Genomic DNA, 27,992 nt, shown 5'->3' on the forward strand with positions numbered 1-27,992 from the left:
TCTTTAGCTAAGCTTTCCCCAAAGATGGTGTGGGAATTTTTGCACCCTTGGGGCAAGACGGCCCGGAAGTATTGTTTTAGTTGTATGTTGAGTCCTGCCACTCACAAGCCAAAATTTCTTGTGACTCTGGGACTAATGGAATGCAAAAGAAGGCATCATTGAAGACTAATACGGAATACCATGTCCTGGTGGTTGGTAGAATGACCAGCAGCGTGTAGGAATTAGGAGCAGCTGGAGGTATATCCTCGGTGGCTTCACTGACTGTCCTGATATCCTTCACCAGGTCCCCAGCAGCCCATGGGGCTCTCGTGGTCAGACCAATCCCAGAATATGGAGCTCACCTGGGCAGGTACCCCACCCCCCACCCCAGCCCACAGGGCTCTCATGGTCAGGCCCCTCCCAGGATACAGAGCTACCCTTGCATGTACCGTGGCAGGGCTGGGCACACAGGAACTGTGCACATAGCCCTAATTGCAGAGCACCCCCAGCTCACCTGTCACTCAGAGCTGACACAGAGCACCTCAGAGCAGGACTTGAACTAACAAACAGCAGCTGCGACAGGTCTGTGACCCTGGGCATCACTCTGTGCGGCCTCCCTCCACCTGGTCTTCCAGAGACTTCCACTGCACCCGGGGCACCAGGCCTCTGTCTCCAACCACCACCCACCCCTCCTCTCCCTGACTCCTGGGTTCCTCTCATTAGGAGAGGGTTTTCTTGAAGTTGTCTCCCACTCATGGGCCAGATAAAATGATTAGAAAACAAACCAAAGCTGCAGCCCCTTGTCTATCCTGACTCTCAGGAACCCACACCTGCTCCTTGGACCTGGCCGGTTCAGCAAGTTCCATTTTCTGCAACTGTGAGCCCCTGAGGGGTGATGATTGGCTGACCTGGGCAGCCTTACCGTGCCGGCCAGCCCTCCCCAGGTGTGCCTGGGTTGAGATCAATATAAATACCACTCCAGGCAGCAAGAGCCCCTGCAGCCGTGCCTGACACCATTTTCTCTGCCCTGTCAGCAGTCTCGGGGCTGGGCTGGTGGGAGGGAGTGAGAGGCCACGGCTTTGTGGGTGGCCCAGTGTGAGTGGGGCTCTGCTGGACTTTCTGCAGCAGTTGCCAGGCTGCCACCTGCTAAAGAAGATGATGTGTTACCCATACATGTTGCTGGAATTTCTCCCTGGGCAGAGGTGGGGAAGGAAAAAAGCAGTGGGGGCAGGGACAGGACGGGTATCTCAGGCAGGGAAATGGAAATCTTCCAGAAGAGCACCCAGGGCCAGGACCATCCTGGCTGACCTGCAGGCACCAAGTCGGCCGGCATGCTGTCACTCGTGTGGCTCTATGGCCCTTCCTCTAGGCTTTCAAGTCCTTGTATATATTCAGGTGTTTTACCTGGGACGGGTGGGAATAGTTCAGCAGCAACTGGCCTGGGGCTCAGCTCACGTTTACTCACAGATGCCTCGGCACGGTGCCCCAGCTTTGCAATGAGGACGCTTGTTGCGTGGGGGCTGCTGGCTGAATGGGAGATGATTCCCCACCACTGACCAACTTCAGAATTGTTTACAACTGGAGCAAGTGCCCTGATACGGTTTTCCTCTGTGGAACTGGTGGGTTCTGTGTTTTTTTTCTCTTTTTCGTTTTTGGTTCAAGGTAGATTTTATTCCTCTTTTTTGTATTTACAGATATAAGCATGGAAATAATTTATTCATATAAATACATGTATGTGAAGGGAATAATTGTTTTTTCTGTTTTATTTTTTAAATTTTATTTCTTTCTAATTTTGAATTTTATTTTATATTTTTATAGAGCAGGTTCTTATTGGTTATCTATTTTATACATATAAATGTATACAGGCCAATCCCAGTCTCTCAACTCCTCCCACCACCACCCCCCCAACAGCTTTCCCCCCTTGTTGTCCATACATTTGTTGTCTACATCTGTTGCTCTATTTATACCTTGCAAAATGGTTAATCTGTACAGTTTTTCTAGGTTCCACATATATGCATGAATATACAAGATTTGTTTTTCTCTTTCTGACTTACTTCACTCTGTATGACAGTCTCTAGATCCATCGACGTCTCTACAAATGACCCAATTTCATTCCTTTTCATGGCTTAGTAATATTCCATTTTATATATGTACCACAGCTTTATGCATTCGTCTGTCTGTGGGCATTTAGGTTGCTTCCATTACCTCGATATTGTAAAGAGTGAGGCAATGAACATTGCAGTGAATGTCTCTTTTTGATTTATGGTTTTGTCTGGGTATATGTCCAGTACTGGGATTGCTGTATCATATGGTAATTCTATTGTTAGTTTCTTAAGAAACTCCATATTGTTCTCCATAGTGACTGTATCAATTTATATTCCCAACAATAGTGGAAGAGGGTTCCTTTTCTCCACACCCTTTCCAGCATTTTTTGTTTGTAGATTTTCTGATGATGCCCATTCTATCAGGTGTGAGGTGATACCTCATTGTGGAGTCCATTGTGTTGAGCAAGGGGTAGGTCTTCTCTATTTCATATTTGGCTTATGGAACGGTATCTGTGCTAAATTCAAACTCTGGTTTTATGCAGCACCCCAACTCACCTTCCCCCTTAAGCAAGCATAAGTTGGTTTTCTAAACTTGAGACCCTGTTCTGTTTTGTAACTCAGTTCATGTGTAGCCAAGTTCACATTCCGTGTATTAGTGATATCTTATGATGTTTCTTTTTCTGTGTGACTTATTTCAGTTAGAATCATCATACCTGAATCCACTCATTATGCTGCTATGGGCCTGATGACATAGATTTCATTGCTGAGTGATATTGCATTGTACGTAAGTACCACAACTTCTTTATCCATTTTTCACTTTCTGCGATATTGAACTTGTACTGTAAACGAGGTTCTTGTAAACAGACCCGTCCCAAACTTTGGGGTGGCTGTGTCTTTTTGATTTTAATTTCCCTAAGCTTTAGGACCATAAGTTCAAGTCCCCTAGGCTCTGTTGCTTTGTTTTTTAGATGTTTCAGGAAACACCATACATTTCTCCCGAGTGGCTGTTGGCAATTTATATCCCGCCCATCAGCATAACAAGGCTCCCAGTTCTCCATGGCCTGTCCTGCCTTTCTGGATTTTACACTTTTTTCAGATGACCCTTTTGACTGGGGGGAAGTGAGACTTCATTGTAGTGCAGTTTGCATTTGCAAGCTTGCTTGGTTGGCCAAAAAGGGCGTATGCGTTTTTTCCTGAATATATTCAGGAAAAAACGCATACGCCCTTTTTGGCCAAGTGCATCATTGTGGACGTTCTGCCTCTTTTCCTATGCTTTCAATGCAATTCCAGTCTACCTCCTGAAATCGGTTGCCTGCTATTCTGCCCCGCTTTCAAGTCCTCTTGGCAGCCTTACTTCAGTATATTTTTGGACGATAGCTGTCATTTATAACTCTGCAGGTTTGTGAATTACAGTGCCCCTGAGCTCCTTTCTTCAACTCGCTTTCTTGTGAGCTGGCCGCAACACCGCAGGATTGCTTCAGGCCCTAATCTGGTTCCTGCACGGCACGCTGAGCCTTTGGTTAATTCCTCTTCCTGGTGGGAAATGAGAGGTAAATTTGCCCGTCCAGACACCTCCAGCTAGTCTCTCATTGGTTCTCCCTATTCCTGTTCATCTTCCGCAGAAATTGCAAACTGGGCCAAACAGGAGGTTAAAGGCACTGACTCTCCAAGTCGGGAGAGTGTTAGTAAAGCATCTGGAATGTTGCACCCGAGTACCAGGGGACGAAAACTGAGACATATTTGAACACGTCTCCCGATCACATGGTTGATCATACTCTGGGTTCCACATGCATGTTTTAGCTGAAGGAAGAATCCCTTAATCCTGGAGAGTTGAGACCCGTGGAATGGGTACCATGCAATATGACTTCAAAGGGTCTTCATTTGCTCACCGAACCTCTCCAATCCTATCACTGCTGCGTTTATGCCCCTGTACACACGCTTGATTCTCTTTGAGAGACATAGCAATCTATAGGTTTTAAGATACTTACTAGTCAGGTACATTCTTAGGCGTTTAATATGGGGTGTTGAGTCCATTTCGTTGAGCAAGGAGTAGCTCTTGTCTATTCCATATTTGGCTTAAGGAACTTTATCTGTGCTCATTTCAATCCCTGGTTTTATGCAGCTCCCCAAGTGACCTTTCCCCTTAAGCAAGCATATTGGTTTTCTAAATTTGAGAACCTGATCTGTTTTGTAATCCAGTTCCTGTGTAGCCAAGTTTACATTCCGTGTATTAGTGATATCTTATGATGTTTCTTTTTCTGTGTGACTTATTTCAGTTAGAATCATCATACCTGAATCCACTCATTATGCTGCTATGGGCCTGATGACATAGATTTCATTGCTGAGTGATATTGCATTGTACGTAAGTACCACAACTTCTTTATCCATTTTTCACTTTCTGCGATATTGAACTTGTACCGTAAACGAGGTTCTTGTAAAGAGAGCTGTCCCAATCTTTGGGGTGGCTTTGTCTTTTTGATTTTAATTTCCCTAAGCTATAGGACCATAAGTGGAAGTTCCCTAGGCTCTGTTGCTTTGTTTTTTAGATGTTTCAGGAAACACCATACACTTCTCCCGAGTGGCTGTTGGCAATTTACATCCCGCCCATCAGCATAACAAGGCTCCCAGTTCTCCATGGCCTGTCCTGCCTTTCTGGATTTTACACTTTTTTCAGATGGCCCTTTTGACCTGGGGGAAGTGAGACTTCATTGTAGTGCAGATTTCCTTTGCAATCTTGCTTGGTTGGCCAAAAAGGGCGTATGCGTTTTTTCCTGAATATATTCAGGAAAAAACGCATACGCCCTTTTTAGCCAAGTGCATCATTGTCGACGTTCTGCCTCTTTTCCTATGCTTTAAATGCAATTCCAGTCTACCTCCTGAAATCGGTTGCCTGCAATTCTGCCCCACTTTCAAGTCCTCTTGGCAGCCTTACTTCAGTATATTTTTGGACGATAGCTGTCATTTATAAATCTGCAGGTTTGTGAATTACAGTGCCCCTGAGCTCCTTTCTTCAACTCGCTTTCTTGTGAGCTGGCCGCAACACCGCAGGTTTGCTTCAGGCCCTAATCTGGTTCCGGCATGGCACGCTGAGCCTTTGGTTAATTCCTCTTCCTGGTGGGAAATGAGAGTTAAATTTGCCCGTCCAGACACCTCCAGCTAGTCTCTCATTGGTTCTCCCTATTCCTGTTCATCTTCCGCAGAAATTGCAAACTGGGCCAAACAGGAGGTTAAAGGCACTGACTCTCCAAGTCGGGAGAGTGTTAGTAAAGCATCTGGAATGTTGCACCCGAGTACCAGGGGACGAGAACTGAGACATATTTGAACACGTCTCCCAATCACACGGTTGATCATACTCTGGGTTCCACATGCATGTTTAACTGAAGGAAGAATCCCTTAAACCTGGAGAGTTGAGACCCGTGGAATGGGTACCATGCAATATGACTTCAAAGGGTCTTCATTTGCTCACCGAACCTCTCCAATCCTATCACTGCTACCGTTATGCCCCTGTACACACGCTTGATTCTCTTTCAGAGCCATAGTAATCCATAGGTTTTAAGATACTTACTAGTCAGGTACATTCTTAGGCGTTTAATATGGGGTGTTGAGTCCATTTCGTTGAGCAAGGAGTAGCTCTTGTCTATTCCATATTTGGCTTAAGGAACTTTATCTGTGCTCATTTCAGTCTCTGGTTTTATGCAGCACCCCAACTCACCTTTCCCCTTAAGCAAGCATAAGTTGGTTTTCTAAATTTGAGACACTGTTCTGTTTTGTAATTCAGTTCCTGTGTAGCCAAGATTACATTCCGTGTATTAGTGATATGTTATAATGTTTTTTTTTCTGTGTGACTTATTTCAGTTAGAATCATCATACCTGAATCCACTCATTATGCTGCTACGGGCCTGATGACATAGATTTCATTGCTGAGTGATATTACATTGTACGTAAGTACCACAACTTCTTTATCCATTTTTCACTTTCTGCGATATTGAACTTGTACCATAAACGAGGTTCTTGTAAACAGAGCCGTCCCAAACGTTGGGGTGGCTGTGTCTTTTTGATTTTAATTTCCCTAAGCTATAGGACCATAAGTGGAAGTGCCCTAGGCTCTGTTGCTTTGTTTTTTAGATGTTTCAGGAAACACCATACACTTCTCCAGAGTGGCTGTTGGCAATTTACATCCCGCCCATCAGCATAACAAGGCTCCCAGTTCTCCATGGCCTGTCCTGCCTTTCTGGATTTTACACTTTTTTCAGATGGCCCTTTTGACCTGGGGGAAGTGAGACTTCATTGTAGTGCAGATTTCCTTTGCAATCTTGCTTGGTTGGCCAAAAAGGGCGTATGCGTTTTTTCCTGAATATATTCAGGAAAAAACGCATACGCCCTTTTTGGCCAAGTGCATCATTGTGGACGTTCTGCCTCTTTTCCTATGCTTTAAATGCAATTCCAGTCTACCTCCTGAAATCAGTTTCCTGCAATTCTGCCTTGCTTTCAATGCCTCTTCATAGCCTTACCTCAATATATTTTTTGAATATATTGGGCCTTTATAACTCTGCAGCTTTTTGAATTGCAGTGGCCCTTAGCTCCATTTTTCAGCTCTTATTTTTTTGATCTTGCCTCATAACCACAGGATTCCTTCAGGCCCTATTTTTCTTCTGGGGCACCTTGCTGTGCCTTTGGTTTATTCTTCTTACTGATGTGAAATTAGAGAGACATGTGCCCATTGAAACCGCTACAGCTAGTTTCTCACTGGTTCCCCCTATTCCCATTCATCCTCCGCACTAACTGCAGACTGTGCGATACCAGAACTTAAAGGCATTGACTCTCCATGTGGGGATGTTTTTAGTAAAGCAGCTGGAATGTTGATCCAGAGTCCCAGGAGAGGAAAAATGAGGTGCATTTTAGAAACCTTTCCTGATCATATGGTATACCAGTTGCTGGATTTCCCAAGCATGGTTTAGCTGTAGGAAGATTCCCTTCAACCTGGAGTGTTGGGACCCTTGGAATGAGTAGCATGAAGTATTGCATTAAACTTTTGGCAGTTGCTCACCAAAGCTCACCAATCCTCTCATCCCCAAGTGTCCAGCCTTATGTCTTATCCAGCTGTGGGTTTACATGTGGTCAATCCAGGTTGCATCACAGCCCCTGAGCGAATTTTGTAAGAATTTTTCTCTCTTTCATTGTTTCTGCGTTTTGTTTTTAAAATTTATTTCTATAATGGGGTTTAGCTCATTTTCACTGCTGTGTTTGTGCCGCTCTGCACACATTTGATTCCCTTATGGAGATATATCAATACATGGGTTTTAAGATTCTTATTACTCAGATATATTTCTCTGCGGTGTATAGGGTGTGTTGAGGCCAGTTCATTGAGCAAGGTGTAGATCTTGTCTAATATCTATTTGGTTTATTGAACGGTATCTGTGCTAATTTCAAACTCTGGTTTTATGCATCACCCCACCTCTCCTTTCCCCTTAAGCTGACATAAGTGTGTTTTCTAAATGTGAGACACTGTTCTGTTCTGTAATTCATTTCTTGTGCAGCCATATTTACCCTCCCTCTATAAGTGATATCTTATGATATGTTTCTTTTTCTGTTTGACTTATTTCAAGTAGTATTATCGGACCTAAATCCACTCTTTATCCTTCTACTAACCTTATTACATTGATTTCATGGTGAAGAGATATTCCATTGTACATAAGTACCACATCTTCTTTATCCATTGTTCTCTTTCCTGGGATATTTAAGGTGTACTGAAGTTGAGGTTCTTGTAAACAGAGTAGCCCTAAACTGTGGTGTGCTTGTGTCTTGTTGATTTTTAGACTTCCCTAGATATACTCCCATGATTGGAAGTGTCCTATGCTCTGTAGCTCTGTTTTTTAGATGATTTAGGAACCACCATACACTTCTCCAGAGTGGCTCTCGGCAGTTCACACACTGCCCATCAGCGTATAAAGGCTCCCTGTTCTCCATGGCCTGTCCTGCATTTCTGGTTTTTACAATTTTTTTAGGATGGCCCTTTTGACCGGTGGGAAATGAGACTTCTTTGTTGTGCACATTTGCATTGCTTGCTTGCTTCCTTGCCCATAAAGTGCGTATGTGTTTTTTCCTGGATATAATCAGGAAAAAACGCATACGCCCTTTTGGGCCAACTGCATCATTGTCGAAATTCTGCCGCTTTTCATGTGCTTTAAAGACGAGTCCAATCTATCTCTTGAAATCTGTTTCTTGCAATTCTGTCTTGCATTCAGATCCTCTTCTTTGCCTTACCTCAACATATTTTTGGACGTTAGTTTTCATTTATAACTCTGCAGGTTTGTGAATTGCAGTGACCCTGAGCTCCATTTTTTAAGTTGCTCTTTTGTGAGCTGGCCTCAAACCCGCAGGATTGCTTCAGGCCCTATTTTGGCTCCGGCGAGGCGGGCTGAGCCTTTTTTCAATTCTTATTCTTAATGGGAAATTAGACTGATATGTGCCCGTCCAAACCCCTACAACTATTCTCTCATTGGTTCCCCCTCTTCCCGTTCATCCTCCTCACAATTTGCAAAATGTGTGAAACAGAAGTTGAAATGTGCTGATTCTCCAAGTGGGGAGATTCTAAGTAACGTGGCTGGAATGGTGAACAGGAGCACCAGGAGAGGATAAATGAGCTGCATTTTAGACACATCTCCCGATCACATGGTGTACAGTCCTCTGGGTTTTCCATGCATGTTTTAGCTGTAGGAAGATCCCTTGAACCTGCAGATTTGGGACCCATTGAATGGGTACCAGGTAGTATTACTTTAAAGGGTGTGCATTTCCTCACCCAACCTCACATTTCTCTTAGTGCAAACAGTTTCCAGCCTTATGTCTCATCCTGCTGTGGGTCTAGATGTGTTCAATCCATGTTGCATCACCGTCCCTGAGGAAAAGTTGTAAGAGGTTTTCTCTGTCTCTCTGTCATTTATTTTTTTCAATTTATTACTATATTGGTTACAGCTGATTTTCAAAGCTCTGTTTCTTGCTGCTGTACATCCACTTGATTCACGTACAGAGAGACATCAGTAAATTCTTTTTCAGATTCTTACCAGTCGTATATATTCTTTTCCGGTGACTTGAGTGTGCTGAGTGCAGTTCTTTTAGCTACCGTGTAGGCCTTGTTGATTATCAGTTTGGTATTTGGAATGGTATCTTTGCTAATTTCAACCTCCTGGATGATGCCTCACCCCTCCCCACCTTTCCCGTTAGCAGCCTTATGCGTGTTTTCTACATATTTGACTATGTTTTTGTTTTGTAATTTATTTCATGTGTAGCCATTTTGGATTCCACCTTTAAGTGATATCTTATGATATGTGTCTTTTTCTTTCTGAATTATGTCACTTAGAATGATCATACGTAACTCCTCCGGAGTTGTTACAACTGGCCATATTTCATTGATTTCCAGGCTGAATAATATTCCACTCTACCTAAGTACCACATCTCTATCCATTTTTTCTCTCCAGAGACATTTAAGTTATATCCTAGTCGAGGATCTTTTAAACAGAGAGGGGGTAAACATTGGGGTGCCTGTGTCCTCTCGATTTTTGTTTTTCCCAAGATATACGCCCATGAGTGCAAGTGCCCTATGCTCTGTAGCTCATTTTTTAGATGCTTTAGTAAACACAATACACTTCTCCAGAATGGCCGTTGGCAATATACATTTCCACTATAAGTCTCACAGGGCTCCCTCTTCTCCTTGCCCTGTCCTGCATTTCTGTTATTTACGCTTTATGAGGATGGCTCTTCTGACTGATGCGAAGTGATATCTTTTGTAGTATTGACTTCCAGTGCCCACCTGTTTGGTTGGCTAAAAAAGTGTATGCCCTTTTCTTGAATATATACAGAAAAAAACGCATACACCCTTTTTGGCCAACTGCAATGTTGGCAATGTTCAGCTCCTTTTCTTGTGCTTAATGGCGAGTCCTTTCTACCTCCTCAAATCCCTTTCCTGCCATTCTCCCTTGCTTACAAGTCCTTTTCTCTGACTTTCCTCAAGACATTTTTCAGTGATGGATATTTTCAACTCTGCAGTTTCGTGAATTTTACTGCCCCTGAGTTCCATTGTTCAACTTGTGTTTATGGGAACTGGCCACAAAGCAGCGGGATTTCCTCAAGCCCTATACTGTTTCCATGGGCAACCCTAGCCTTTGGTCAATTCGTCTTCCTGATTGGAAATTAGAGTGACATGTGCCTGTCTGAACACCTAGGACTTGTCTCTCATTGTTCCTCATCCTTCCGCTTCATCCTCTGGACAAATTCCAAACTGTACGCAACAGGATGTTGACAGTGCTGACCTCTCCAAGTGGGGAGACTGTTAGTAAAGACGCTGGAGGGGTGAACCCGAGCACCAGGAGATGAGGAGATGAGATGCCTTTTCCAAACTCTTCCCGATCAGACGGTATACCATCCTCTGGGTGTGACACACATGTTTTAGCAGTAGGAAGAGTCCCATTCATGTAAGGAGAACACCAGGGCTTTTTCAAAATCAGTGTCTCCCCGAAACCCAAACTGGGGAATTTTTTAAGCTACGGCTACACATATGTTCATTAAGGGCCTTGGGAAGTAGGCAGAGTCCAAACTTTAGATGATTGAAGTCTTCAGGGTCAGAAGCACTCACCACCAGCTTCCCTTAGGTTACACTTTAACTGTCATTGATAGATGATGTCAATAAAAATTTCTATTCTTTTTCAGATTATTTCCCCTTGAGTGTAGTTCCCTGTGCTATACAGTAGTTCCTTGTTGATGATCTATTTTATACATAGCAGTGTGTATGTGTTAATCCCAAACTGTTAATTTATCCCTCCTCCCACCTTTCCCCTTTGGTAATAATAAATTATAAGATTTTATACTTCTCAGAAATGGGGGAGCTGAAAGAGAGGTATCATTTTCAATGGAAAAGCATTTAAAACAAGATTGAAGCTTTAACCAAGATTATTAGATGTACATCCTTGGAAAGAAATCACTTCGTTTCTCTAATATTGACCTGACAAATAAGACAAACCTTTTCACTGAACTTGCTTATAATAAAGTGATGGAAATATCAAATGGAAGTGTTAGAAACATCTTATTTTACCCGAGCCTTATACACTGTTCTATGTTAACTACAGTTTGGCTCACACATCTGTTCATTGAGGTTACAATAGTCTCAATTTCTGTTACTGATCCTCCAGAGTGGACCCCAACAAGTGTCCCCCTGCCCAGTGTCATTGGGGCCAACAGATCGAGACTGAGTTTGGTTCACAAGCAAAGGAAACTTTATATTTTGATCAGAGAATGGAGAGGGGAGAGCATGCACTACCCCGTGGGCTGTGGGCTGGGCTGCTGTGTAAAGATCCTGTCAGAGTCAGTGGGAGGGAGGGGGCGGAGCTCTCGAGGGCCGGGTTGGCTGCAGCTCAGGCTCTATATTGCGGAGTCTGCACTGGGCCCCAGGAGCTGAGGTGTCGACCCAGCCATTCTGCACTAGGAAATCTGGTCTGAAGTGCCGGGTGTGGAACCTCTGCATGCGGGACCCTAGGAGCACATGAAATTAGACAAAGCACAAAGGATAAAAAAGGTTAGACTTGACTTTATTGCCCAGATTCTATTTTTATCTCCCAGGGATTTTTAATGGGCTTTGCTGGGGACAAACCCCTCCTCTGCCTTTTGTCCCGTTCCTCATTCTTGGAGTGCTGAGGGTGCAGACCCTTCTTCTGTAACTGCTGAGTGCTGAGTTGGGAGCCCTCATACCCGGGGGCGAGGGTCAGAGCTTCTCCCCAGCAGCCTCCAGGTGACGTTGATTGTCCCCAGGCCCCCTGCTTCCCTGCTCGTCCACCTGAGCACCAGCATTGGAAGTGTTATAGATTCTAATGACCTTTAAGGGTCCAGGAAAGAGATGTGCAGAGACGCTGTGGGGGCCGGTTTCACCCCGCCCCACATTTGTTCGGCCACCTTAGGCTGACCGTTTCTGCCAGCCTAGATGCTCTGACCAGTAGTCTGCGCTTTCTTCAATTAGGCCCCTGAATTAACGTACAAACAGCACCAGGTGTCAGAGCCCTGCCCGCTCAACTCCCAGACAGTCCAGGGTCAGTGGTGATCAAGGACCATGATGGCCACTGAGTCAACAGCCTTTTGAAGTAAACAGGAGTCCAGCCGGTCTTATTGGCCACCATCATCATGGTGTCTGTAGGCTTTTCTATGGTGACAGTGTGATATATGGTTCCCCCGCCAAGATTATTAGCTCCCCTCTGGGTGCAGTAAGTCCTGCAAGCAGTAGTCTACTCTTTTGGGACACACTCTTGTTGTTTTATGAGAGAAACTCCAGGTCAAGTGATGTTCACACGAGTCGTCATGGTGCCCTGTTGCCCCCGGTTATCTCTCTGGATGTTGGAGTTGGAGGGCCTCCTCACTCGAGGTTGGTGTGCCCACGGAGCGAACCCTGCAACTTCAGGGCATGGTTGGTGGTTAGGATCACCACGTGGGGTCCTTTTCCCTTAGGAGGGAGGTGGCCTTTTGGGCTGCTGATTTCCAGGTTTTTAGATACTGCCAGTATCTTGGCCAGATGTGGCAGTGGGCCAAGCCCCTTGGTGACCGTAGTTTATCCTACCTGGATGGCATTCTTGCATTGTTCCATTTCAAGTGGTCCCAGTTTTTGCACTAATTCTCCAATGGCGATTCACCTTTCACCGGGAATGTAAAGGTCAAAGGGTTTAGCTAAATTAGGGAGTTCCAGGGCAAGGGTCTGAATTGACTGCTCTTTCCATTCTTGAAAGGCCACTTCTGGATTCTATTCAAAAGGATCATCATCTTTTCCTTTCAGTGTTTCATATAGAGGCCCAGCTAGTAGACTGTAGTTAGGGATCCAGAAGCAGCAAACCCTGGCCTCCCCAGGAACCCCTAAGCTGTCTTCTAGTTTTAGAAAGGGGTAAGGCTGAAAATGGTTTCTTCCCTTTCCTGGGATGGGCTTCTCCGTCCTTCTGTGAGAATGAAGCCCAGGCAGGTCACCACAGTCTGTGATATTTGAGCTTTTTCTTGGACAACTTCTATCCTTTATTGGCTTGGTAGTTCAGAGGCCTCCTTAGTAGGGCTGGCGATCAGAATGTCGTCTGCGTACTGAAGGAGGGTTTCCTTTTCCAGAGGTAGAACTTTTAGGTCTTTAGCTAAGCTTTCCCCAAAGATGGTGTGGGAATTTTTGCACCCTTGGGGCAAGACGGCCCGGAAGTATTGTTTTAGTTGTATGTTGAGTCCTGCCACTCACAAGCCAAAATTTCTTGTGACTCTGGGACTAATGGAATGCAAAAGAAGGCATCATTGAAGACTAATACGGAATACCATGTCCTGGTGGTTGGTAGAATGACCAGCAGCGTGTAGGAATTAGGAGCAGCTGGAGGTATATCCTCGGTGGCTTCACTGACTGTCCTGATATCCTTCACCAGGTCCCCAGCAGCCCATGGGGCTCTCGTGGTCAGACCAATCCCAGAATATGGAGCTCACCTGGGCAGGTACCCCACCCCCCACCCCAGCCCACAGGGCTCTCATGGTCAGGCCCCTCCCAGGATACAGAGCTACCCTTGCATGTACCGTGGCAGGGCTGGGCACACAGGAACTGTGCACATAGCCCTAATTGCAGAGCACCCCCAGCTCACCTGTCACTCAGAGCTGACACAGAGCACCTCAGAGCAGGACTTGAACTAACAAACAGCAGCTGCGACAGGTCTGTGACCCTGGGCATCACTCTGTGCGGCCTCCCTCCACCTGGTCTTCCAGAGACTTCCACTGCACCCGGGGCACCAGGCCTCTGTCTCCAACCACCACCCACCCCTCCTCTCCCTGACTCCTGGGTTCCTCTCATTAGGAGAGGGTTTTCTTGAAGTTGTCTCCCACTCATGGGCCAGATAAAATGATTAGAAAACAAACCAAAGCTGCAGCCCCTTGTCTATCCTGACTCTCAGGAACCCACACCTGCTCCTTGGACCTGGCCGGTTCAGCAAGTTCCATTTTCTGCAACTGTGAGCCCCTGAGGGGTGATGATTGGCTGACCTGGGCAGCCTTACCGTGCCGGCCAGCCCTCCCCAGGTGTGCCTGGGTTGAGATCAATATAAATACCACTCCAGGCAGCAAGAGCCCCTGCAGCCGTGCCTGACACCATTTTCTCTGCCCTGTCAGCAGTCTCGGGGCTGGGCTGGTGTGAGGGAGTGAGAGGCCACGGCTTTGTGGGTGGCCCAGTGTGAGTGGGGCTCTGCTGGACTTTCTGCAGCAGTTGCCAGGCTGCCACCTGCTAAAGAAGATGATGTGTTACCCATACATGTTGCTGGAATTTCTCCCTGGGCAGAGGTGGGGAAGGAAAAAAGCAGTGGGGGCAGGGACAGGACGGGTATCTCAGGCAGGGAAATGGAAATCTTCCAGAAGAGCACCCAGGGCCAGGACCATCCTGGCTGACCTGCAGGCACCAAGTCGGCCGGCATGCTGTCACTCGTGTGGCTCTATGGCCCTTCCTCTAGGCTTTCAAGTCCTTGTATATATTCAGGTGTTTTACCTGGGACGGGTGGGAATAGTTCAGCAGCAACTGGCCTGGGGCTCAGCTCACGTTTACTCACAGATGCCTCGGCACGGTGCCCCAGCTTTGCAATGAGGACGCTTGTTGCGTGGGGGCTGCTGGCTGAATGGGAGATGATTCCCCACCACTGACCAACTTCAGAATTGTTTACAACTGGAGCAAGTGCCCTGATACGGTTTTCCTCTGTGGAACTGGTGGGTTCTGTGTTTTTTTTCTCTTTTTCGTTTTTGGTTCAAGGTAGATTTTATTCCTCTTTTTTGTATTTACAGATATAAGCATGGAAATAATTTATTCATATAAATACATGTATGTGAAGGGAATAATTGTTTTTTCTGTTTTATTTTTTAAATTTTATTTCTTTCTAATTTTGAATTTTATTTTATATTTTTATAGAGCAGGTTCTTATTGGTTATCTATTTTATACATATAAATGTATACAGGCCAATCCCAGTCTCTCAACTCCTCCCACCACCACCCCCCCAACAGCTTTCCCCCCTTGTTGTCCATACATTTGTTGTCTACATCTGTTGCTCTATTTATACCTTGCAAAATGGTTAATCTGTACAGTTTTTCTAGGTTCCACATATATGCATGAATATACAAGATTTGTTTTTCTCTTTCTGACTTACTTCACTCTGTATGACAGTCTCTAGATCCATCGACGTCTCTACAAATGACCCAATTTCATTCCTTTTCATGGCTTAGTAATATTCCATTTTATATATGTACCACAGCTTTATGCATTCGTCTGTCTGTGGGCATTTAGGTTGCTTCCATTACCTCGATATTGTAAAGAGTGAGGCAATGAACATTGCAGTGAATGTCTCTTTTTGATTTATGGTTTTGTCTGGGTATATGTCCAGTACTGGGATTGCTGTATCATATGGTAATTCTATTGTTAGTTTCTTAAGAAACTCCATATTGTTCTCCATAGTGACTGTATCAATTTATATTCCCAACAATAGTGGAAGAGGGTTCCTTTTCTCCACACCCTTTCCAGCATTTTTTGTTTGTAGATTTTCTGATGATGCCCATTCTATCAGGTGTGAGGTGATACCTCATTGTGGAGTCCATTGTGTTGAGCAAGGGGTAGGTCTTGTCTATTTCATATTTGGCTTATGGAACGGTATCTGTGCTAAATTCAAACTCTGGTTTTATGCAGCACCCCAACTCACCTTCCCCCTTAAGCAAGCATAAGTTGGTTTTCTAAACTTGAGACCCTGTTCTGTTTTGTAACTCAGTTCATGTGTAGCCAAGTTCACATTCCGTGTATTAGTGATATCTTATGATGTTTCTTTTTCTGTGTGACTTATTTCAGTTAGAATCATCATACCTGAATCCACTCATTATGCTGCTATGGGCCTGATGACATAGATTTCATTGCTGAGTGATATTGCATTGTACGTAAGTACCACAACTTCTTTATCCATTTTTCACTTTCTGCGATATTGAACTTGTACTGTAAACGAGGTTCTTGTAAACAGACCCGTCCCAAACTTTGGGGTGGCTGTGTCTTTTTGATTTTAATTTCCCTAAGCTTTAGGACCATAAGTTCAAGTCCCCTAGGCTCTGTTGCTTTGTTTTTTAGATGTTTCAGGAAACACCATACATTTCTCCCGAGTGGCTGTTGGCAATTTACATCCCGCCCATCAGCATAACAAGGCTCCCAGTTCTCCATGGCCTGTCCTGCCTTTCTGGATTTTACACTTTTTTCAGATGACCCTTTTGACTGGGGGGAAGTGAGACTTCATTGTAGTGCAGTTTGCATTTGCAAGCTTGCTTGGTTGGCCAAAAAGGGCGTATGCGTTTTTTCCTGAATATATTCAGGAAAAAACGCATACGCCCTTTTTGGCCAAGTGCATCATTGTGGACGTTCTGCCTCTTTTCCTATGCTTTCAATGCAATTCCAGTCTACCTCCTGAAATCGGTTGCCTGCTATTCTGCCCCGCTTTCAAGTCCTCTTGGCAGCCTTACTTCAGTATATTTTTGGACGATAGCTGTCATTTATAACTCTGCAGGTTTGTGAATTACAGTGCCCCTGAGCTCCTTTCTTCAACTCGCTTTCTTGTGAGCTGGCCGCAACACCGCAGGATTGCTTCAGGCCCTAATCTGGTTCCGGCACGGCACGCTGAGCCTTTGGTTAATTCCTCTTCCTGGTGGGAAATGAGAGGTAAATTTGCCCGTCCAGACACCTCCAGCTAGTCTCTCATTGGTTCTCCCTATTCCTGTTCATCTTCCGCAGAAATTGCAAACTGGGCCAAACAGGAGGTTAAAGGCACTGACTCTCCAAGTCGGGAGAGTGTTAGTAAAGCATCTGGAATGTTGCACCCGAGTACCAGGGGACGAAAACTGAGACATATTTGAACACGTCTCCCGATCACATGGTTGATCATACTCTGGGTTCCACATGCATGTTTTAGCTGAAGGAAGAATCCCTTAATCCTGGAGAGTTGAGACCCGTGGAATGGGTACCATGCAATATGACTTCAAAGGGTCTTCATTTGCTCACCGAACCTCTCCAATCCTATCACTGCTGCGTTTATGCCCCTGTACACACGCTTGATTCTCTTTGAGAGACATAGCAATCTATAGGTTTTAAGATACTTACTAGTCAGGTACATTCTTAGGCGTTTAATATGGGGTGTTGAGTCCATTTCGTTGAGCAAGGAGTAGCTCTTGTCTATTCCATATTTGGCTTAAGGAACTTTATCTGTGCTCATTTCAATCCCTGGTTTTATGCAGCTCCCCAAGTGACCTTTCCCCTTAAGCAAGCATATTGGTTTTCTAAATTTGAGAACCTGTTCTGTTTTGTAATCCAGTTCCTGTGTAGCCAAGTTTACATTCCGTGTATTAGTGATATCTTATGATGTTTCTTTTTCTGTGTGACTTATTTCAGTTAGAATCATCATACCTGAATCCACTCATTATGCTGCTATGGGCCTGATGACATAGATTTCATTGCTGAGTGATATTGCATTGTACGTAAGTACCACAACTTCTTTATCCATTTTTCACTTTCTGCGATATTGAACTTGTACCGTAAACGAGGTTCTTGTAAAGAGAGCTGTCCCAATCTTTGGGGTGGCTTTGTCTTTTTGATTTTAATTTCCCTAAGCTATAGGACCATAAGTGGAAGTTCCCTAGGCTCTGTTGCTTTGTTTTTTAGATGTTTCAGGAAACACCATACACTTCTCCCGAGTGGCTGTTGGCAATTTACATCCCGCCCATCAGCATAACAAGGCTCCCAGTTCTCCATGGCCTGTCCTGCCTTTCTGGATTTTACACTTTTTTCAGATGGCCCTTTTGACCTGGGGGAAGTGAGACTTCATTGTAGTGCAGATTTCCTTTGCAATCTTGCTTGGTTGGCCAAAAAGGGCGTATGCGTTTTTTCCTGAATATATTCAGGAAAAAACGCATACGCCCTTTTTAGCCAAGTGCATCATTGTCGACGTTCTGCCTCTTTTCCTATGCTTTAAATGCAATTCCAGTCTACCTCCTGAAATCGGTTGCCTGCAATTCTGCCCCACTTTCAAGTCCTCTTGGCAGCCTTACTTCAGTATATTTTTGGACGATAGCTGTCATTTATAAATCTGCAGGTTTGTGAATTACAGTGCCCCTGAGCTCCTTTCTTCAACTCGCTTTCTTGTGAGCTGGCCGCAACACCGCAGGTTTGCTTCAGGCCCTAATCTGGTTCCGGCATGGCACGCTGAGCCTTTGGTTAATTCCTCTTCCTGGTGGGAAATGAGAGTTAAATTTGCCCGTCCAGACACCTCCAGCTAGTCTCTCATTGGTTCTCCCTATTCCTGTTCATCTTCCGCAGAAATTGCAAACTGGGCCAAACAGGAGGTTAAAGGCACTGACTCTCCAAGTCGGGAGAGTGTTAGTAAAGCATCTGGAATGTTGCACCCGAGTACCAGGGGACGAGAACTGAGACATATTTGAACACGTCTCCCAATCACACGGTTGATCATACTCTGGGTTCCACATGCATGTTTAACTGAAGGAAGAATCCCTTAAACCTGGAGAGTTGAGACCCGTGGAATGGGTACCATGCAATATGACTTCAAAGGGTCTTCATTTGCTCACCGAACCTCTCCAATCCTATCACTGCTACCGTTATGCCCCTGTACACACGCTTGATTCTCTTTCAGAGCCATAGTAATCCATAGGTTTTAAGATACTTACTAGTCAGGTACATTCTTAGGCGTTTAATATGGGGTGTTGAGTCCATTTCGTTGAGCAAGGAGTAGCTCTTGTCTATTCCATATTTGGCTTAAGGAACTTTATCTGTGCTCATTTCAGTCTCTGGTTTTATGCAGCACCCCAACTCACCTTTCCCCTTAAGCAAGCATAAGTTGGTTTTCTAAATTTGAGACACTGTTCTGTTTTGTAATTCAGTTCCTGTGTAGCCAAGATTACATTCCGTGTATTAGTGATATGTTATAATGTTTTTTTTTCTGTGTGACTTATTTCAGTTACAATCATCATACCTGAATCCACTCATTATGCTGCTACGGGCCTGATGACATAGATTTCATTGCTGAGTGATATTACATTGTACGTAAGTACCACAACTTCTTTATCCATTTTTCACTTTCTGCGATATTGAACTTGTACCATAAACGAGGTTCTTGTAAACAGAGCCGTCCCAAACGTTGGGGTGGCTGTGTCTTTTTGATTTTAATTTCCCTAAGCTATAGGACCATAAGTGGAAGTGCCCTAGGCTCTGTTGCTTTGTTTTTTAGATGTTTCAGGAAACACCATACACTTCACCCTAGTGGCTGTTGGCAATTTACATCCCGCCCATCAGCATAACAAGGCTCCCAGTTCTCCATGGCCTGTCCTGCCTTTCTGGATTTTACACTTTTTTCAGATGGCCCTTTTGACCTGGGGGAAGTGAGACTTCATTGTAGTGCAGATTTCCTTTGCAATCTTGCTTGGTTGGCCAAAAAGGGCGTATGCGTTTTTTCCTGAATATATTCAGGAAAAAAGGCATAAGCCCTTTTTGGTCAAGTGCATCATTGTGGACGTTCTGCCTCTTTTCCTATGCTTTAAATGCAATTCCAGTCTACCTCCTGAAATCAGTTTCCTGCAATTCTGCCTTGCTTTCAATGCCTCTTCATAGCCTTACCTCAATATATTTTTTGAATATATTGGGCCTTTATAACTCTGCAGCTTTTTGAATTGCAGTGGCCCTTAGCTCCATTTTTCAGCTCTTATTTTTTTGATCTTGCCTCATAACCACAGGATTCCTTCAGGCCCTATTTTTCTTCTGGGGCACCTTGCTGTGCCTTTGGTTTATTCTTCTTACTGATGTGAAATTAGAGAGACATGTGCCCATTGAAACCGCTACAGCTAGTTTCTCACTGGTTCCCCCTATTCCCATTCATCCTCCGCACTAACTGCAGACTGTGCGATACCAGAACTTAAAGGCATTGACTCTCCATGTGGGGATGTTTTTAGTAAAGCAGCTGGAATGTTGATCCAGAGTCCCAGGAGAGGAAAAATGAGGTGCATTTTAGAAACCTTTCCTGATCATATGGTATACCAGTTGCTGGATTTCCCAAGCATGGTTTAGCTGTAGGAAGATTCCCTTCAACCTGGAGTGTTGGGACCCTTGGAATGAGTAGCATGAAGTATTGCATTAAACTTTTGGCAGTTGCTCACCAAAGCTCACCAATCCTCTCATCCCCAAGTGTCCAGCCTTATGTCTTATCCAGCTGTGGGTTTACATGTGGTCAATCCAGGTTGCATCACAGCCCCTGAGCGAATTTTGTAAGAATTTTTCTCTCTTTCATTGTTTCTGCGTTTTGTTTTTAAAATTTATTTCTATAATGGGGTTTAGCTCATTTTCACTGCTGTGTTTGTGCCGCTCTGCACACATTTGATTCCCTTATGGAGATATATCAATACATGGGTTTTAAGATTCTTATTACTCAGATATATTTCTCTGCGGTGTATAGGGTGTGTTGAGGCCAGTTCATTGAGCAAGGTGTAGATCTTGTCTAATATCTATTTGGTTTATTGAACGGTATCTGTGCTAATTTCAAACTCTGGTTTTATGCATCACCCCACCTCTCCTTTCCCCTTAAGCTGACATAAGTGTGTTTTCTAAATGTGAGACACTGTTCTGTTCTGTAATTCATTTCTTGTGCAGCCATATTTACCCTCCCTCTATAAGTGATATCTTATGATATGTTTCTTTTTCTGTTTGACTTATTTCAAGTAGTATTATCGGACCTAAATCCACTCTTTATCCTTCTACTAACCTTATTACATTGATTTCATGGTGAAGAGATATTCCATTGTACATAAGTACCACATCTTCTTTATCCATTGTTCTCTTTCCTGGGATATTTAAGGTGTACTGAAGTTGAGGTTCTTGTAAACAGAGTAGCCCTAAACTGTGGTGTGCTTGTGTCTTGTTGATTTTTAGACTTCCCTAGATATACTCCCATGATTGGAAGTGTCCTATGCTCTGTAGCTCTGTTTTTTAGATGATTTAGGAACCACCATACACTTCTCCAGAGTGGCTCTCGGCAGTTCACACACTGCCCATCAGCGTATAAAGGCTCCCTGTTCTCCATGGCCTGTCCTGCATTTCTGGTTTTTACAATTTTTTTAGGATGGCCCTTTTGACCGGTGGGAAATGAGACTTCTTTGTTGTGCACATTTGCATTGCTTGCTTGCTTCCTTGCCCATAAAGTGCGTATGCGTTTTTTCCTGGATATAATCAGGAAAAAACGCATACGCCCTTTTGGGCCAACTGCATCATTGTCGAAATTCTGCCGCTTTTCATGTGCTTTAAAGACGAGTCCAATCTATCTCTTGAAATCTGTTTCTTGCAATTCTGTCTTGCATTCAGATCCTCTTCTTTGCCTTACCTCAACATATTTTTGGACGTTAGTTTTCATTTATAACTCTGCAGGTTTGTGAATTGCAGTGACCCTGAGCTCCATTTTTTAAGTTGCTCTTTTGTGAGCTGGCCTCAAACCCGCAGGATTGCTTCAGGCCCTATTTTGGCTCCGGCGAGGCGGGCTGAGCCTTTTTTCAATTCTTATTCTTAATGGGAAATTAGACTGATATGTGCCCGTCCAAACCCCTACAACTATTCTCTCATTGGTTCCCCCTCTTCCTGTTCATCCTCCTCACAATTTGCAAAATGTGTGAAACAGAAGTTGAAATGTGCTGATTCTCCAAGTGGGGAGATTCTAAGTAACGTGGCTGGAATGGTGAACAGGAGCACCAGGAGAGGATAAATGAGCTGCATTTTAGACACATCTCCCGATCACATGGTGTACAGTCCTCTGGGTTTTCCATGCATGTTTTAGCTGTAGGAAGATCCCTTGAACCTGCAGATTTGGGACCCATTGAATGGGTACCAGGTAGTATTACTTTAAAGGGTGTGCATTTCCTCACCCAACCTCACATTTCTCTTAGTGCAAACAGTTTCCAGCCTTATGTCTCATCCTGCTGTGGGTCTAGATGTGTTCAATCCATGTTGCATCACCGTCCCTGAGGAAAAGTTGTAAGAGGTTTTCTCTGTCTCTCTGTCATTTATTTTTTTCAATTTATTACTATATTGGTTACAGCTGATTTTCAAAGCTCTGTTTCTTGCTGCTGTACATCCACTTGATTCACGTACAGAGAGACATCAGTAAATTCTTTTTCAGATTCTTACCAGTCGTATATATTCTTTTCCGGTGACTTGAGTGTGCTGAGTGCAGTTCTTTTAGCTACCGTGTAGGCCTTGTTGATTATCAGTTTGGTATTTGGAATGGTATCTTTGCTAATTTCAACCTCCTGGATGATGCCTCACCCCTCCCCACCTTTCCCGTTAGCAGCCTTATGCGTGTTTTCTACATATTTGACTATGTTTTTGTTTTGTAATTTATTTCATGTGTAGCCATTTTGGATTCCACCTTTAAGTGATATCTTATGATATGTGTCTTTTTCTTTCTGAATTATGTCACTTAGAATGATCATACGTAACTCCTCCGGAGTTGTTACAACTGGCCATATTTCATTGATTTCCAGGCTGAATAATATTCCACTCTACCTAAGTACCACATCTCTATCCATTTTTTCTCTCCAGAGACATTTAAGTTATATCCTAGTCGAGGATCTTTTAAACAGAGAGGGGGTAAACATTGGGGTGCCTGTGTCCTCTCGATTTTTGTTTTTCCCAAGATATACGCCCATGAGTGCAAGTGCCCTATGTTCTGTAGCTCATTTTTTAGATGCTTTAGTAAACACAATACACTTCTCCAGAATGGCCGTTGGCAATATACATTTCCACTATAAGTCTCACAGGGCTCCCTCTTCTCCTTGCCCTGTCCTGCATTTCTGTTATTTACGCTTTATGAGGATGGCTCTTCTGACTGATGCGAAGTGATATCTTTTGTAGTATTGACTTCCAGTGCCCACCTGTTTGGTTGGCTAAAAAAGTGTATGCCCTTTTCTTGAATATATACAGAAAAAAACGCATACACCCTTTTTGGCCAACTGCAATGTTGGCAATGTTCAGCTCCTTTTCTTGTGCTTAATGGCGAGTCCTTTCTACCTCCTCAAATCCCTTTCCTGCCATTCTCCCTTGCTTACAAGTCCTTTTCTCTGACTTTCCTCAAGACATTTTTCAGTGATGGATATTTTCAACTCTGCAGTTTCGTGAATTTTACTGCCCCTGAGTTCCATTGTTCAACTTGTGTTTATGGGAACTGGCCACAAAGCAGCGGGATTTCCTCAAGCCCTATACTGTTTCCATGGGCAACCCTAGCCTTTGGTCAATTCGTCTTCCTGATTGGAAATTAGAGTGACATGTGCCTGTCTGAACACCTAGGACTTGTCTCTCATTGTTCCTCATCCTTCCGCTTCATCCTCTGGACAAATTCCAAACTGTACGCAACAGGATGTTGACAGTGCTGACCTCTCCAAGTGGGGAGACTGTTAGTAAAGACGCTGGAGGGGTGAACCCGAGCACCAGGAGATGAGGAGATGAGATGCCTTTTCCAAACTCTTCCCGATCAGACGGTATACCATCCTCTGGGTGTGACACACATGTTTTAGCAGTAGGAAGAGTCCCATTCATGTAAGGAGAACACCAGGGCTTTTTCAAAATCAGTGTCTGCCCGAAACCCAAACTGGGGAATTTTTTAAGCTACGGCTACACATATGTTCATTAAGGGCCTTGGGAAGTAGGCAGAGTCCAAACTTTAGATGATTGAAGTCTTCAGGGTCAGAAGCACTCACCACCAGCTTCCCTTAGGTTACACTTTAACTGTCATTGATAGATGATGTCAATAAAAATTTCTATTCTTTTTCAGATTATTTCCCCTTGAGTGTAGTTCCCTGTGCTATACAGTAGTTCCTTGTTGATGATCTATTTTATACATAGCAGTGTGTATGTGTTAATCCCAAACTGTTAATTTATCCCTCCTCCCACCTTTCCCCTTTGGTAATAATAAATTATAAGATTTTATACTTCTCAGAAATGGGGGAGCTGAAAGAGAGGTATCATTTTCAATGGAAAAGCATTTAAAACAAGATTGAAGCTTTAACCAAGATTATTAGATGTACATCCTTGGAAAGAAATCACTTCGTTTCTCTAATATTGACCTGACAAATAAGACAAACCTTTTCACTGAACTTGCTTATAATAAAGTGATGGAAATATCAAATGGAAGTGTTAGAAACATCTTATTTTACCCGAGCCTTATACACTGTTCTATGTTAACTACAGTTTGGCTCACACATCTGTTCATTGAGGTTACAATAGTCTCAATTTCTGTTACTGATCCTCCAGAGTGGACCCCAACAAGTGTCCCCCTGCCCAGTGTCATTGGGGCCAACAGATCGAGACTGAGTTTGGTTCACAAGCAAAGGAAACTTTATATTTTGATCAGAGAATGGAGAGGGGAGAGCATGCACTACCCCGTGGGCTGTGGGCTGGGCTGCTGTGTAGAGATCCTGTCAGAGTCAGTGGGAGGGAGGGGGCGGAGCTCTCGAGGGCCGGGTTGGCTGCAGCTCAGGCTCTATATTGCGGAGTCTGCACTGGGCCCCAGGAGCTGAGGTGTCGACCCAGCCATTCTGCACTAGGAAATCTGGTCTGAAGTGCCGGGTGTGGAACCTCTGCATGCGGGACCCTAGGAGCACATGAAATTAGACAAAGCACAAAGGATAAAAAAGGTTAGACTTGACTTTATTGCCCAGATTCTATTTTTATCTCCCAGGGATTTTTAATGGGCTTTGCTGGGGACAAACCCCTCCTCTGCCTTTTGTCCCGTTCCTCATTCTTGGAGTGCTGAGGGTGCAGACCCTTCTTCTGTAACTGCTGAGTGCTGAGTTGGGAGCCCTCATACCCGGGGGCGAGGGTCAGAGCTTCTCCCCAGCAGCCTCCAGGTGACGTTGATTGTCCCCAGGCCCCCTGCCTCCCTGCTCGTCCACCTGAGCACCAGCATTGGAAGTGTTATAGATTCTAATGACCTTTAAGGGTCCAGGAAAGAGATGTGCAGAGACGCTGTGGGGGCCGGTTTCACCCCGCCCCACATTTGTTCGGCCACCTTAGGCTGACCGTTTCTGCCAGCCTAGATGCTCTGACAAGTAGTCTGCGCTTTCTTCAATTAGGCCCCTGAATTAACGTACAAACAGCACCAGGTGTCAGAGCCCTGCCCGCTCAACTCCCAGACAGTCCAGGGTCAGTGGTGATCAAGGACCATGATGGCCACTGAGTCAACAGCCTTTTGAAGTAAACAGGAGTCCAGCCGGTCTTATTGGCCACCATCATCACGGTGTCTGTAGGCTTTTCTATGGTGACAGTGTGATATACGGTTCCCCCGCCAAGATTATTAGCTCCCCTCTGGGTGCAGTAAGTCCTGCAAGCAGTAGTCTACTCTTTTGGGACACACTCTTGTTGTTTTATGAGAGAAACTCCAGGTCAAGTGATGTTCACACGAGTCGTCATGGTGCCCTGTTGCCCCCGGTTATCTCTCTGGATGTTGGAGTTGGAGGGCCTCCTCACTCGAGGTTGGTGTGCCCACGGAGCGAACCCTGCAACTTCAGGGCATGGTTGGTGGTTAGGATCACCACGTGGGGTCCTTTTCCCTTAGGAGGGAGGTGGCCTTTTGGGCTGCTGATTTCCAGGTTTTTAGATACTGCCAGTATCTTGGCCAGATGTGGCAGTGGGCCAAGCCCCTTGGTGACCGTAGTTTATCCTACCTGGATGGCATTCTTGCATTGTTCCATTTCAAGTGGTCCCAGTTTTTGCACTAATTCTCCAATGGCGATTCACCTTTCACCGGGAATGTAAAGGTCAAAGGGTTTAGCTAAATTAGGGAGTTCCAGGGCAAGGGTCTGAATTGACTGCTCTTTCCATTCTTGAAAGGCCACTTCTGGATTCTATTCAAAAGGATCATCATCTTTTCCTTTCAGTGTTTCATATAGAGGCCCAGCTAGTAGACTGTAGTTAGGGATCCAGAAGCAGCAAACCCTGGCCTCCCCAGGAACCCCTAAGCTGTCTTCTAGTTTTAGAAAGGGGTAAGGCTGAAAATGGTTTCTTCCCTTTCCTGGGATGGGCTTCTCCGTCCTTCTGTGAGAATGAAGCCCAGGCAGGTCACCACAGTCTGTGATATTTGAGCTTTTTCTTGGACAACTTCTATCCTTTATTGGCTTGGTAGTTCAGAGGCCTCCTTAGTAGGGCTGGCGATCAGAATGTCGTCTGCGTACTGAAGGAGGGTTTCCTTTTCCAGAGGTAGAACTTTTAGGTCTTTAGCTAAGCTTTCCCCAAAGATGGTGTGGGAATTTTTGCACCCTTGGGGCAAGACGGCCCGGAAGTATTGTTTTAGTTGTATGTTGAGTCCTGCCACTCACAAGCCAAAATTTCTTGTGACTCTGGGACTAATGGAATGCAAAAGAAGGCATCATTGAAGACTAATACGGAATACCATGTCCTGGTGGTTGGTAGAATGACCAGCAGGGTGTAGGAATTAGGAGCAGCTGGAGGTATATCCTCGGTGGCTTCACTGACTGTCCTGATATCCTTCACCAGGTCCCCAGCAGCCCATGGGGCTCTCGTGGTCAGACCAATCCCAGAATATGGAGCTCACCTGGGCAGGTACCCCACCCCCCACCCCAGCCCACAGGGCTCTCATGGTCAGGCCCCTCCCAGGATACAGAGCTACCCTTGCATGTACCGTGGCAGGGCTGGGCACACAGGAACTGTGCACATAGCCCTAATTGCAGAGCACCCCCAGCTCACCTGTCACTCAGAGCTGACACAGAGCACCTCAGAGCAGGACTTGAACTAACAAACAGCAGCTGCGACAGGTCTGTGACCCTGGGCATCACTCTGTGCGGCCTCCCTCCACCTGGTCTTCCAGAGACTTCCACTGCACCCGGGGCACCAGGCCTCTGTCTCCAACCACCACCCACCCCTCCTCTCCCTGACTCCTGGGTTCCTCTCATTAGGAGAGGGTTTTCTTGAAGTTGTCTCCCACTCATGGGCCAGATAAAATGATTAGAAAACAAACCAAAGCTGCAGCCCCTTGTCTATCCTGACTCTCAGGAACCCACACCTGCTCCTTGGACCTGGCCGGTTCAGCAAGTTCCATTTTCTGCAACTGTGAGCCCCTGAGGGGTGATGATTGGCTGACCTGGGCAGCCTTACCGTGCCGGCCAGCCCTCCCCAGGTGTGCCTGGGTTGAGATCAATATAAATACCACTCCAGGCAGCAAGAGCCCCTGCAGCCGTGCCTGACACCATTTTCTCTGCCCTGTCAGCAGTCTCGGGGCTGGGCTGGTGGGAGGGAGTGAGAGGCCACGGCTTTGTGGGTGGCCCAGTGTGAGTGGGGCTCTGCTGGACTTTCTGCAGCAGTTGCCAGGCTGCCACCTGCTAAAGAAGATGATGTGTTACCCATACATGTTGCTGGAATTTCTCCCTGGGCAGAGGTGGGGAAGGAAAAAAGCAGTGGGGGCAGGGACAGGACGGGTATCTCAGGCAGGGAAATGGAAATCTTCCAGAAGAGCACCCAGGGCCAGGACCATCCTGGCTGACCTGCAGGCACCAAGTCGGCCGGCATGCTGTCACTCGTGTGGCTCTATGGCCCTTCCTCTAGGCTTTCAAGTCCTTGTATATATTCAGGTGTTTTACCTGGGACGGGTGGGAATAGTTCAGCAGCAACTGGCCTGGGGCTCAGCTCACGTTTACTCACAGATGCCTCGGCACGGTGCCCCAGCTTTGCAATGAGGACGCTTGTTGCGTGGGGGCTGCTGGCTGAATGGGAGATGATTCCCCACCACTGACCAACTTCAGAATTGTTTACAACTGGAGCAAGTGCCCTGATACGGTTTTCCTCTGTGGAACTGGTGGGTTCTGTGTTTTTTTTCTCTTTTTCGTTTTTGGTTCAAGGTAGATTTTATTCCTCTTTTTTG

This window comes from Orcinus orca, chromosome 8 (genome assembly GCF_937001465.1).
Source record: "Orcinus orca chromosome 8, mOrcOrc1.1, whole genome shotgun sequence".
NCBI classification, from domain to species: domain Eukaryota; kingdom Metazoa; phylum Chordata; class Mammalia; order Artiodactyla; family Delphinidae; genus Orcinus; species Orcinus orca.